This window comes from Urocitellus parryii, chromosome 11, assembly GCF_045843805.1.
Source record: "Urocitellus parryii isolate mUroPar1 chromosome 11, mUroPar1.hap1, whole genome shotgun sequence".
NCBI lineage: Eukaryota > Metazoa > Chordata > Mammalia > Rodentia > Sciuridae > Urocitellus > Urocitellus parryii.
The window spans coordinates 113276617-113291999 of record NC_135541.1 but is presented as its reverse complement, the minus strand read 5'-3'; positions in this window follow the sequence as shown (position 1 = coordinate 113291999).

Below are 15383 nucleotides of genomic sequence, written 5' to 3'. Positions count from 1 at the left end.
ACAGTAGATTATGACAATTTTTTTTTCTTCTGTAACACATTTTACTTGATACAGAGTCTTGAAGCTTCTTCTGTGGTGAATGGTGTGCCATGACTTTTTTGTAATTGAAAGCCAAAAATGTCCAGGCCAGATCTTGATTCTAGATTCATCTATCTTATGTACATTGTGTTGTTTTTATCATTGACTATTGTAAATGATGCTATTATGAACATAGGTGTACAAATAATATTTTCATTTTTTTCTGCTGTGCACATAGAAGTATAGTTAATGGATTACATGATAATGTATGGTGATAAATGTTCCCAGATTTTGTTGGGCAAAATACAGATAATTGATACTATTAACTTATAAAATTACTGTACACTATTATGTACGTACCAGCATTAGTTAACTTAAGCCATGAATTTGAGAGCAATCTCTCAGATGTTTTTGGTGAAATCAAGCAGAAATGTAGCAATTATGTGTCATCATATGAGTGATGGCTTGGAGCATCTTCAGCAATTGGCCACAGATGCATGGGTTTATGTCTGGGTTATATACCATTTCCATTGGTGTGTCCTTCTGCCAGTACCACACTGTTTTGATTACTATAACTTTATAGTAAGTTTTGAAATCAGGAAGTATGAGTTCTCTGACTTTCTTTCAAAAACATTTTATTTTTGGTATTTGTGGCCCTTTGCCATTTGGTTTGAATTTGATGATCAGCTTTTCCATTTCTGAAAAAATAAGTGCAGTTGGGATTTTGATAATGATCACATTTTTTTAATCCATTCGTATATTGAAGGGCATCTAGGTTGGTTCCACAGTCTAGCTATTGTGAATTGTGCTGCTATGAACATCGATGTAGCAGTAGTCCTATAGTATGCTCTTTTAAGGTCTTTAGGGAATAGTCCGAGAAGGGGAATAGCTGGGTCAAATGATGGTTCCATTCCTAGCTTTCCAAGGAATCTCCATACTGCTTTCCAAATTGGCTGCACCAATTTGCAGTCTCACCAGCAATGTACAAGTGTACCCTTTTCCCCACATCCTCTCCAGCACTTGTTGTTGTTTGACTTCCTGATGGCTGCCAATCTTACTGGAGTGAGATGGTATCTTAGGGTGGTTTTGATTTGCATTCCTCTGACTGCTAGAGATGATGAGCATTTTTTCATGTACTTGTTGCTTAATTGTATGTCCTTCTCTGAGAAGTGTCTGTTCAGGACCTTGGCCCATTTGTTGATTGGGTTATTTGTTTTCTTATTGTTTAATTTTTTGAGTTCTTTGTATACTCTGGATATTAGGGCTCTATCTGAAGTGTGAGAAGTAAAAATTGGTTCCCAGGATGTAGGCCCCCTATTTACCTCTTTTGTTGTTTCTCTTGCTGAGAAAAAACTTTTTAGTTTGAGTAAGTCCCATTTGTTGATTCTTGTTTTTAACTCTTGTGCTATGGATGTCCTATTAAGGAATTTGGAGCTTGACCCCACAGTATGTAGATCAGAGCCAACTTTTTCTTCTATCAGATGCAGAGTCTCTGTTTAGATATCAAGCTCGTTGATCCATTTTGAGTTAACTTTTATTTTTTTAAAGAGAGAGTGGGAGAGAGAGAGAGAGAGAGAGAGAGAGAGAGAGAGAGAGGAATTTTTTAATATTTATTTTTCAGTTCTCGGCAGACACAACATCTTTGTTTATATGTGGTGCTGAGGATTGAACCCAGGCCACACGCATGCCAGGTGAGCGCACTACCACTTGAGCCACATCCCCAGCCCTTGAATTAACTTTTGTGCATCATGAGAGAAAGGGATTCAGATTCATTTCGTTGCATATGGATTTCCAGTTTTCCCAGCACTATTTGCTGAAGATGCTATCCTTCCTCCATTGCATGCTTTTAACCCCTTTGTCAAAAATAAGATAGTTGTAATTTTGTGGATTGGTCTTTGTGTCCTCTATTCGGTACCATTTGTCCACCCGCCTGTTTTGGTACCAGTACAATGCTGTTTTTGTTAACTATTGCTCTGTAGTATAGTTTGAAGTCTGGTATCATTATATCACCTGATTCACTCTTCCTGCTTAGAAATGCTTTTGCTATTCTAGGTCTTTTATTTTTCCATATGAATTTCATGATTGCTTTATCTATTTCTACAAGAAATGCTATTGGGATTTTTATGGGCATTGCATTAAACCTATAGAGAATTTTTAGTAAAATCATCATTTTGATGATGTTAGTTCTGCCTATCCATGAACAGGGTGTATTTTTCCATCTTCTAAGATCTTCTTATTTTTCTTTCTTTAGGGTTCTGTAGTTTTCATTTTATAAATCTTTCACCTCTTTTGTTAGGTTGATTTCCAAGTATTTTATTTTATTTTTTGAGGACATTGTGAATGGGGTGGTTGTCCTTATTTCCATTTCAGAATATTCGTCGCTGATATACAGGAATGCCTTTGATTTATGTGTGTTGATTTTATATCCTGCCACTTTGCTGAATTCATTTATTAGCTCTAGTAGTTTCTTTGTAGACCCTTTTGGGTCTGCTAGGTATAGAATCATGTCTGCTGCAAATAGTGATAATTTAAGTTCTTCTTTTCCTATTTTTATGCCTTTAATTTCTTTTGTCTGTCTAATTGCTCTGGCCAGTATTTCGAGAACTATATTGAATAGAAGTGGTGATAGAGGGCATCCCTGTCTTGTTCCAGATCTTCGAGGGAATGCTTTCAGTTTTTCTCCATTTAGAATGATGCTAGCCTGAGGATTAGCATAGATAGCTTTTACAATGTCAAGGTAAGTTTCTGTTATCCCTAGTTTTTCTAGTGTTTTGAACATAAGGGGATGCTGTACTTTGTCGAATGCTTTTTCTGCGTCTATCAAAATGATCATATGGTTCTTATCTTTAAGTCTATTGATGTGGTGAATAACATTTATTGATTTCCGTATATTGAACCATCCTTGCATCCCAGGGATGAATCCTACTTGATCATGGTGCACAATTTTTTTGATGTGCCTTTGTATCCGATTTGCCAGAATTTTATTGAGGATTTTTGCATCTAGGTTCATTAGAGATATTGTTCTGTAGTTTTCTTTCTTTGAGGTGTCTTTGTCTGGTTTTGGAATCAGGGTTATGTTGGCCTCATAGAATGAGTTTGGAAGGGCTCCCTCTTTTTCTATTTCCTGAAATAACTTGAAAAGTATTGGTATTAATTCTTCTTTAAAGATTTTGTAAAACTCCGCTGTATACCCATCTGGTCCTGGGCTTTTCTTGGTTGGTAGTCTTTTTATTGCTTCTTCTATTTCATCCATTGATATTGGTCTGTTCAAATTGTGTGTATCCTCCTGACTCAGTCTAGGCAAATCATATGTCTTAAGAAATGGATGGCACTAGAGCAGATTATGCTTAGTGAAGCTAGCCAATCCCTAAAAAACAAATACCAAATGTCTTCTTTGATATAATGAGAGCAACTAAGAATAGAGCAGGGAGGAAGAGCATGAGGAAAAGATTAACATTAATCAGAGACATGAAGTGGGAGGGAAAGGGAGAGAAAAGGGGAATTGCATGGAAATGGAAGGAGACCCTCATTGTTATACAAAATTACATATAAGAGGTTGTGAGGGGAATGGGAAAATAAACAAGGAGAGAAATGAATTACAGTAGATGGGGTAGAGAGAGAAGATGGGAGGGGAGGGGAGGGGGTAGTAGAGGATAGGAAAGGTAGCAGAATACAACAGTTACTAGTATGGTATTATGTAAAAATGTGGATGTGTAACTGATATGATTCTGCAATCTGTGTTTGGGGTAAAAATGGGAGTTCATAACTCACTTGAAGCTTATGTATGAAATATGTTATGTCAAGAGCTTTGTAATGTTTTGAACAACCAATAAAAAAAATAGTAAAAAAAATATAATAAACTCAAAAAAAAAAAAAGAGACCTATGATCAGGTCAGTGGGTTTGAGCCTGTGTGGGAGAAGAAATGTGAAGTTGTTGAAGAGAAAGAGGATGGTATTGGCTGAGATCCCAAGGCCAACTTCTGAGAAAAATGCATTTCTTATGGTAAAAATATCATATAATTGGTTGGTCTTTTTCATCCTTTGGGCAAGGAATCACAGAGTATATATCTTTGGAGGCAAAGAAGAAAATGTCTTTATTTAACTAATATCACCTTCATGAATCTCAGTCTATCCTATTACCATCAGAAAATGTGTGGATTCACCCAAACAAACTCTTTTCCCACTTCAGCACTCAAAATTTTTCTGACACCTGCCAAGTGTCATTTTTTTCTATTATTACCAAATCAGGTCTGAATTGCATAAAATTGTTGAGTTCCCACTGTACATCAGCTTTCCTATCCATCCAGAACTACTATATATTATTTTAAAAAGTTCTCAATTATAATCTTTTCTTGAAGTCTTCTGGAATAGTGTCTTATTGGTTTTTCATCTTTCTCTCCTCAATGAAGTCCCAAGTGCATATTGAAAACTCCACACTTTTGGTGAATTCAAATGGGAGGATTGCATAATAGTAGAGAATACCATCTCTCTCAAGAAATGAATCTCAATGGAGTAGTTTTAGACTATGATATATTATTTTGATGCAATCTTTTTATACTGGTTTATTACCAGACCTAAAATCTTTAATACATCAACTGAGCCAAAATTGAGAATTACACACTGTATGACAAATTGTTTGAATTTGTATCTGTTATCTTCCATTGGTTTCAAGTGTGACCTTGAGCTGTCTTTGATGGTGAATTGTGATCATCTTATCTATGAAACATGGGCAGTCCTATTACGTGAATTCTAAAGGTATTGTGTGTGCAAGAAGATGAAGTACCAAATATGTAAATGTTTCTGACATATAATGCCTTCTAGAAATATTGGCCAATGTGTTTTAATTATGCAGTTTCTCATTTATATGACTTGGAATATGTAATTCATTATTAGTTTTAATAATGTCTATCTCTGTGGCTACCTCAAAATTTTTTCATAATGTTAGAATGTTTTAAACATTTTTGTAGAAAGATCTTTGGTGGCATTTTAGAACTGTGTTTGAATCCCCATTATAGCTATGTATCTTACATACCTGGTACTCTCACCACCAGAATAACTATCATAAGTGAGCCAATTCCAGTTTCCAAATATTAGTAGGAACATATTCTAATGTTTTCTACTAAGACAACTGTAATTAGTATGGTAACTAAAGTCACAGTCAAAATAGATTCCAAATTATTTCATTGTAAGGTTCTCATTAAAGAAATCATCTGAACAAAGCTTGAAGAATGGACCTTTAAAAAAGTCTTGATTATCATGTCAAAGAAGTAAGCAATTTTTCAGTTCAGACACCTAAGCATAAACTTGATACAGAAAATTTGATGTTGATTTACCAATGGAAGTTTGACTATGCAAGGCATGTTTGTGCTTTAATTCAAGTGTCTGCAATAGTAGTACGTATGTATTTTAAATCATTTCTAGCCATATATTGAAAAATAACAGTCATCACAAAATCATGCATGTGTGGCCAAATGGCTTTGTAGTACATATAGATCTATATATAACCCAAGATAAAAGAGAAATCAGAAATATAAAATATTTATGAACATGATCTATCATTTAAAATTCTGTAGAAACTAGGTTAAAACATCAAAGTTTTGATTCTTTATTTTAATTTTAAATTGGAATCTGCTATTTGTACTTAGATATGAGACCCAGCATTATAATCCAAGATGTGTGCAGAGTGTGTTGTGATCAAATCAGGGCAATTTCCATCTTCTCAATTTGTTATCATTTTTATGTTGGAAACCTGCAAACTCTTTGGTTATTTTGAATTTTATAAGTCATCATTATAGCCCCATCATTTTATTTGCTATAATACTTTGCTCTGTTAAATTTTTTTGCACTCCTTACCCACCATCTATCTAATTCCCTTTCTTATTATTGATATAGAAAGTCTTTGTGTTCTTGGCTTCTGTGTGATAAACTTTTTCAGCTTCAAGGCATGAGTGCCAACATGCACTATTTGTGGAAAATGAAAACTCTCTACCACCACTACAAAAATGACAATATTTCAACCAAGTAATGATTAGGTAAAATAAAATTTTTTCCATTCACTCATTCAGAGTTTGGGAGTTGTCTCCCATGATAACTCCATAAAAAAGAAATTTGGGAATCTAATATCTATATGTGTCCCAGCTTTTATGGATCATATTGAATCACTAGAATACAGCTATCTTATTTTGTGACATGTATGTACATATAAATGGCATTTGCCCATTCTTAAAAATGTGTTTTACATAAGTCAAGTATCTATGGGAACTTTATAGTATAAGTTTAAATGGATCCATATTAACATGTGATCTATAACTTCTAAAAATTGTACTAGGCCAGGCACAGGAGTCTGAGACAGTAGGATCACCAGTTAAAGCCAGTCTCAGTAATGTAGCATAGTAGTTCTAGCAAATTTGTGAGACTCTGCCTCAAAATAAAAAATAAATAAAAATAAAATAGTTGGGTATGTTTCTCAGTTGTTAACCCTAGCCCTGGCTTTAATCCCTCATAGAAAAAAAAAATAGAAAAAAGTAACATAACCCTCATTGAATGAAATATTTTAATCACCTGTGTCTCAAGACCTTCGGATGACATTAAGTTAAATGTGATCAAATAGCTGCAGTTCTGCAAACAGGAGTAATGAAAATCAGGAGTGTCCTGTGCCATGTGTTTGCAATCATATTCAGAAATTCATGGGTTTGTTTGTTTATTGCCTTAAGATCAGTGGAAAATTGTTTTTAAAAGTGAATTTCTGTATTAGGAACAGGAAAATCTTAGACTGTTTCCTGATGTATGCATTTAATGTACAATTTTTAAAAATATTTTTGGTTTTTAGTTGTAGTTGGACACAATACCTTTATTTTATTTTTATTTGGTGCTGAGGATTGAACCCAGCAACCCGCATGTGCTAAGCAAGTGCTCTACCACTGAGCCCCTACACCAGCCTCAACAATTTGATATATTCTTAAACAAAACAAATCTTTCTACATGTAATGCCTGGAGAAAACCCAGAAAATACTTTTCTAATCATCCTATTATCTCCAGTTTTGAACCACAAACAATCATATCAGTAAATGCTGCACATCAAATATATATGATTAAAGTATGTAAATATTTAAAACTTATGTTTTCCCTGATACTATGTATACAAATAAATATTATTTAAAATCTCTAGATGACATACTGCATGCAAGTCATGTTACTAGAACTCATTAAATTAAAATAAATTAAAAACCTAAAATCACTTGATATTCCTTATGAAGAAAGTTATGAACTTTAGGAAAATCTAATTTAAAGAATCAAACATTGTTAGAAGAAAATATTCTCATTGCACCATACAGAGCACAGTCCTCTGGGCTCAATATAGCTGTTATAGCTGATGTCTCCTCGGCAGCTACCAGAAATCTCAGTACTAGGCTCAAATTCCCTCCTTCCACACCCTTTTTTTGGACCCACCTGCACTCTGATTATGCACCTAAAGACACAGAGGCACTCATCCAGATAGCTGAGGCAAAGAGGACTCTTTGCAGCTGAAAAGAGCTCAAAACTGTTTGAACTTCTTGAGTTTTAAGGAATGGACATCTTTAAGTTCTTTCTCTGCAGGAGTGTAATTTTAATGTCTGTAGAACAGTGACAAGATCCCACTGGAGAACACAGAAGTGTGGCTTCCCCAGCAGAACATATCCCCTGTCTATAAATTTTACTTTATTCCATGTTGGAATAAAGGGAGAGAAAACTAGGAAGATCTGAGGTCTAAACTTTTTTTCTAAGTTCCTTAGACAAATCTAGAGGGGGATCTTGATTGGAATCATGTCCCCATATTTTTGAAAACTCCAGTTACTCTCATTTCTGATTGTAATTAGTCCAAACTCATTCCATAATTTACAATGCCTCCACTTTGGGCAGAAGGATTCCTGGAACCTATTATGGTTTCCAAGTGGCTCTGGGGTTCTCTCCCCACAGGGTGTGACAGGTCTCTCCTCCCAAGTTTGTTCTTACATGGAGCACCTGGTTTGGGGGTAGTGTTGGTTCTGTACATCATCACTTCCAAACGGGCAGTATTGAGTTTCAAACTCTAAGTAAAACATTAAAATCCATCTGAAATGAAATGGAAAATCAAAAAGTAGAGGCAGAGCTGAAGACCAGAAGTGGAGAAAATCACAGGAGATTGAACTGAGGCAGAACCCAAGCTGGGAGTTTTCTCTAAGGAAACTACCTGATCAGCCTCATTAATAGAGGTAAAGGAGAAGCCTACAATTTCTCTAAGAGAAACCATGTGAAATTAGGCTCCGTTTCCTGTGTATTTTGTATGAAGTCGTATAAAGCATTGAAGACAAATTGGAGCCCTGTGACTTGGAGTCAAAAGAGAGTACAATCATTTCAAGTAGATCCACTGATGCACCAGGTATTGGAATCAGAAGAAACTTTCTTTATCATAACCATTATCAATATGTGAAGAGTTAATGCAGGTATGATAACAAATGGAAAATTAAGTTATTTCTAAAGAGAATTGGAAAGTTGAACTAAGTGGAAATCTGTAAAATGAACACTGTAACCTGTACAGGCTCAAATTCCACATGGTTGACCCTGGGCTAGTTTGGAAACTGTAGAAGAAATTTACAACAAATGCCAAAGCATGAGACTTCAAAAACCATGGGAAAGGGAGATATAAAATAGGAGAAGATTCTAAATAGTTAAGCAAGCATTTTAGCATCTGTGCAATTAGACAAGACATATCTGGGAAGAAGGAGGCTCAGGGATTCATGTACTGTGCAGAGTTTATCCCTACATGCAGCACCCATTCTTTCCTAGGCTCTGCCCTACTCATTGATATAGCATGGCCCATTGATCACTAAGGTGCCTCCTGGAATCCTGTCTCTCTCACTCTCTGGGAAGGTTCTGGAGTAAGCCATGGGAAAGAGTTGGCCAGTGTATTCCCAACTTTTTTTTTGTGGAGACATGATGAGCTCTTTGGAGAGGTATTGAGGTGTAGACACACACCCTGTACTGTTGTGGAATTGCTGTATGCCTTTGGACAAGTGAGTTCAATCTTTTCGTCTATGTTTCCCTGATTTTTACTAGAAAAGCGACTCTAATTGCAAGAATTAGGCAGAAAAACACTGATATGTGGACTGTAGTGCCAACCAGTTTAGTAAGAAACTCTGGAGAGTAGGTCTTATAAAAGCTTTCAAGGATATTATTTTTATGTGTAGTGAGTAGTAAATAATAAATGTTAGTGGACTAAGGTATGGAGTGGATCAGGATGCATTTGAATTATGGCTTTTTATATATTTATAGAGCCTTGAATAGATTTTAACCTCTCAGAGCCTCTGTTTACTCATCTGTAATATGAGGCTGATGCCACTTTCTTCCCAAGGTTATGAGGAAAACTAAATGAAGTCATAGATAGCAGGCACTTGGTTCACAGTGGGTGCTCCCTAATCCAGGGGATTACTGGATTTTCTGTTTTTGATTTACTGATGGACACCCAGAAGTGGATACATGCCTGCTCCATAGTTGGCAATTCAAAGAGATATAAGTAAATATTATCCAAATGAGTGTACTACCAAAAGAAGTAAAATATATGTAAGTAAATAAGTGTAGATGTTATTTTCATAAATATATTCATTACATAAATATGATGATTTAACATCAGTTACTGTGAAGAGAGTTACTTCCTTTTTTATGGCTCTAAAACTACATTTCCCATTTAAAAAAAAAAAAAACTAGAAAAAGAGGCAGCACTTCCAAACTCATTCTGTGAGGCCAATATCACCCTGATCCCAAAACCAGGAAAAGACACATCAAGGAAAGAAATCTTCAGACCAATAACTCTATTGAATATAGATGCAAAAATTCTCAATAAAATTCTGGCAAATTGAATACAAAAACACATCAAAAAGATCATGCACCATGATGAAGGGGGATTCATCCCAGGGATGCAAGTTTGGTTCAACATATGGAAATTAATAAATGCAATTCATTATATCAATAGACTAAAAGATAGAAATCATATGATCATCTCAATAGATGCAGAAAAAGCATTTGACAAAAGACAGCACCTCTTTATGTTCAAAACACTAGAAAAATTAGGGATGATAGGAACTGTCTCAACATTGTAAAAGCTATCTATGCTAAACCCCAGGCCAACATAATTCTAAATGGAGAAAACTTGAAGGCATTCTCTCTAAAAACTGGAACAAGTCAAGGATGCCCTCTTTCACCACTTCTATTCAACATAGTTCTTGAAACACTGCCCAAAGCAATTAGATGAAAGAAATTAAAAAGATATGCATAGGAAAAGAAGAACTCAAATTAGCACTAATTGCTTATGATATGATTCTATTATCCAAAAGATCCAAAAAGTTTTACCAAAAAATCTTTCTAGAACTAGTAAATAAATTCAGCAAAGTAGCAGGATATAAAATCAATCCCCATAAATCAGAGGCATTTCTGTATATCACTGACAAATCCTCAGAAAGGGAAACAAGGAAAACTAATGCATTTACAATAGGTTCAAAAAATACTTGCAAATAAACTTAACAAAAGTGTTGAAAGATCTATACAATGAAAACTACAGAACCCTAAAGAAAAAAATTAAAGATGACCTTATAAGATGAAAAGATTTACCTTGCTCTTGGATAGGCAGAATTAATATTATCAAAATGACTATACTACCAAAAGCACTATACAGATTGAATGCAATTTCAATCAAAATCCTGATGTTGTTACTCAGAAATAGAAAAAGAAGTCATGAAAATCATCTGGAAAAATAAGAGGCCCAGAATAGCTAGCAATCCTCAGTAAGAAGAGTGAAGCAGGTGGCATCACTATACCAGACCTTAAATGATACTACAGAGCAACAGTAACAAAAACAGCATGGTATTGGCACCAAAATAGACCAGTAGTTCAACGGTACAGTATAGAGGACACAGAGACAAACCCACAAAATTCCAATTACCTTATATTAGACAAATGTGCCAAAAACATACACTGCAGAAAACAGAGCCTCTTCAACAAATGGTACTGGGGAAACTGAAAATCCATATGCAACAAAATGAAATTAAACTCCTATCTCTCCCCATCTACAAAACTCAACCCATTTTTAATTAATTAATTTATTTTATTTTATTTATTTTTAATATTTATTTTAGTTGGATACAATACCTTTTATTTTATTTATTTATTTTCATGTGGTGCTGAGGATCAAACCCAGTACCTCACACATGCTTAGGCAAGTGCTCTACCACAAAGCCACAACCCCAGCCCCCATTTTTAATTTTTATTTTGAGACAGGATCTCACTAAGTTGCTTAGGTGCTTGCTAAGTTGCTAAGGTTGACCTTGAATTTGCAATCCTTCTGTCTGAGAATGCTATGTCTGACATGTTATATGCATGTGACACCATGCCAGACTGGTTGTGCAATTTTTTGGATTCAAAACTCTAAAGCCTCTGTGTCTTAAGTGGTATTCATTGACACATAGGTACACAAAGGCTAGAGAGTGCACACGACCTTGGGAAGAAGTAAAAAGGGCACCACACACAAGGTTTAGGGAACCTCAGAGAAGTCAAGAAGCGGGGTACAGGGCTCACAAGGGAACTTGGGTCCATTGGAACATTGTTTGAGACTCTGATAGGGACATGGGTGCAAGGACATGGTGCATGAAGAGGGTACCCAAGACCTAGCCTAAGGCATCCTCCCTGCACAAGTGGGAAAGTGTTTCTGGGTGGCAGGTGGGTGAGGCCAGTCACAGGCAGAACTGCTGCACATAGTTGTGGTAGGAGATGAAAGAATCTGCCTCTTAATCAGATGTGGCACTGAGTCTTACACACCTTGGGGTCTTGGTATTCACTGAAGTAGGGAAATGCACCTCCCCACCCTTGAGGTCCTACACTAAGCTGCTTCTAAGCCACCTTCCCTGAGGGGGACCTCACCTTCTTCTGGCACTGTGTAACCCAAAGTACTGTGCTTCCCAGAGGCCCTGGTGGTTGATCTGTCCTAATGGACAGCTAGCAGGTGGGCTATTCTTAACATGTGATGGTGGTCCAAGTCACATGGCAGTACTGATGGAACAGACAAGCATCTCCTTGTGGCTAGAAGGTGGGGAGGCCAAACTGGGGGTGACAACATCTTGGGTATAGACACTGAGGCTGCTGATTCTAGTTAGGGCCCACCGGGTCCTCTGCAGTTCATAACCACAGGCTGAGCACTGGACCTTCCCCAGCCATGGCTGCCCATCAGTAGCGCTTGCCAGATCCACACTGAAGGAGCTTCCCAGTATTCTAGATCTTTCCTTTGCTAATGCTGCATCTCTGCCTGAAACACCTTCCCCACCAAACCATCACCTTCAACACACAGTGGAAATTGGGAAGACTCACCCTGTTTCCCAGTAGGCAGAGGCCCAGAGAAGGCAATCAAGTGAGGAGTCTATGATCACACATCATTTAGGGAGTCATTCTGGATCTTTCTTGGGATCTCATGGGTGTGTGGTCAGGCCCTTCAGGGAACCAACTGCCAGTGACCAAGAATGAGGTTTGTCAGCCACTGGTGACTTGCAACCCCAGTCAGGACTCAGGCCACCTTGTCACCATGAAGGGAGTATAAGTCTAGAGTACACAAGAGTGATATCTACACTGAGAAAGACAGATATATAAAGAGAGATTTCCTATAGGATTGATATAATCCATGGATCTAATTATGAGTGATTTTCTACTTCTTGGTAGTAGAGGCAGCCAATTTCCAGGGATGCTGAAACCAAGTGGATTTAGGGTTTTGTGACTGATGGCATGAACATGGATAGGCTGGGTAAGCAGTCTGGGGTGTGCACTGAGTCTTGGAGGAGGCATTCATGGACCCTGGAAGGCCCACATATACCAATAACACCTCAGTACTCACATGCTCAGAGTACTTAGTATGGCCAACACTTGTATCCCAGCCACAGGCCTCTGGCCTATCCCTCTGCTCTCAAATGCTCTCATCCTTTTCCCCTCCTCACCTGGTACCTGTATCCCCCACTCCAACACATATGAAAGAACAATAGCTCAACTCGACCATCCCTGCCAGTCCCTTCAACAGCCCATCAAGGGTCATTCAGATCCAGGGTCCATCCTTATTAGCAGCCCACACTGCCATTCCCCCAAAACCTTGCACTGGCTCTGCTACACAGCCACCTCATCTATCATAGCTGGTTGCTTGGGCTCAGCTCCATACAACCCTCTTTTGTTCCATGAGGCCTGAACTATCCCTGGGAGTCATTCAGGATCTTTCTTGGGCTCTCATCGGTGTGTGGTCAGGCCCTGTAGGGAACCAATGGCCATTGATCAAGAGTGAGGTTTGTTACCTACTGGTGACTTGCAGCCCCACATTAAAAAAAAATGTGTTGCCAGCATTTCAAAATGACAGTGTTAAGGCTGGAGGTGCAGTTCAGTGATAGAGCATGGGCTTAACATGTGTGTGGCTCCAGACTCCATACCCAGCACCTAAGTAAATAAAACACAAAGTATCCAGGTGCAATGGCACATCCCTGCAATCCCAGCTGCTTCTGAGACTGAGGCAGGAAGACCCCATGTTAGAGGCCAGCACCAGCAACTTAGGCCCTAAGCAACATAGTGAGTCCCTTTCTCTAATAAATTAAAAGGTTTGGAGATGTTGCTCCGTTGTTAAGCACACCTGGGTTCAGTCCTTCAGTCCCTGGAACCAAAAATGAACAAAACCAATAAACGAAAAGCCCCCCAAAACTACATTCTCCAAAATCCTTTGCAGACAGGAGTAGCTACGATTATGCACTGGCCAATGATATGTCAGTGGAAGCCACTGGGCCTCTAGCTTTTAGTTTTTACTTTCTTCCCTTCCTCTGTTATCTGTCTTGAGAAGACAAAATAGGAATGCAAACTAGAGAGGGTCTGGGGCCTGTTGGCATGCTTGGATAACCATAGAAACCCAGACTACTCAGTTCAGGGCTTTATTCTTTTCAAGTGAAAGGAAGAAATTTAAGTATTTGGCAGGTGTTTTTGTTGTTGTTGTTGTTGTTGTTGTTGTCTTTGTTTTCTAGTAGAGAGAAAAGAGATGCATTGGATTTCCTACTTGTTGACTCTCTTATTCAGAGTCCTTAGGTTCAGGAACAATCTCGGCCAACAGGAATCAAAGGAACCTGTGTCAGCAGTTCCTTTCTCAGGTCTCTTGGGAAGGCAGACTGTACAGGTTTCCTGTACAGTCCCTAATCTGAGCCCTTGGGCAGCCAGAGCCCTGAGTCCTCTCCAGAATACATCACCCTTCCCAGAAGTTCACAGAGGAGGATTCTCTTTACTCTTGATGTCAACACTCAAGTCCCATATCTCAAGGCCTCAATGACTCTCCTGAGCACTGTATCCACAACAGGCAGACGCTGCTCCAAATCTCAATTCCTGCCCTGATTGACCACATGGAAAGTGACTTTGAGCAAGCCTTTTTCCTATGTTCAAAGTGAGGCTGTGAAAACTGAAGACTTGAATCCAAATGAACAAGAGGAAGAAGGAAGAAAGGAAGTAGGCAGGGTCCCAGGATGGGAGGTGTGCATAATCATGTAGATTCAAGACTGCTTTTCTCAATGCTTCTCCAGCTGTACAGCCGTTCACAATGCTGTACCCACGTTGGGAACATTGTGTTGGTTTGGTGATTCTAACAAAGGCACCAAAGTGAAGAAGGATGTAAATATTAGGAGACACTTACACTTAGGTCAGGCATGAATTCCTTTCTTTCTTTTTCATTTTCTATCCTTTTACCTTGAGAGATGACCAATCCTCATGAGTGATACAGATGCCTCTGTACTGAGAATTAATATCATAGCACTACAGCCCTTTCTTCTGTTTGCCATGTTTCCTTTGAGATTTTTATGGTCTTTTCCTACCATCAGGTCAACCAAATCCACTCTTACAATACTCACCTTCTTTATGAAGACCAGTGGAAAAAAAACCTTAGGCAGTAAATGAGTACCTTGAATGCCCAAGGAAACTCACACACCCTCACATCCTTATACCAAGAATCTGTCTCTCTGTTTCCTAACAAGTGACTCCTTCATATTAAAACAAAAATTGACCTAATGGTATTTTACTCCATCTATGCTTCAGGAAATAGTGATCTAAGATGGGTTTTTCATAGTCCACCTCACTTCTCTCATGTTACCCATTAAATGAAAATACTTTGCCTGTCAATATTTGGTGAGATTCTGCAAATAAACACATGCAAAGAGGAGTAGGGTGCACATTGTAGGATAAATACATGAAGCTCATATGGTTGTGAGACAGTGTTCTCAGTGAGCACAGCAGTAGGCATTTGGCTTGCCCCATGTAACAGGAAAATCATTCTCTTTTGTAATTTCTGAAACTGTGAAGAA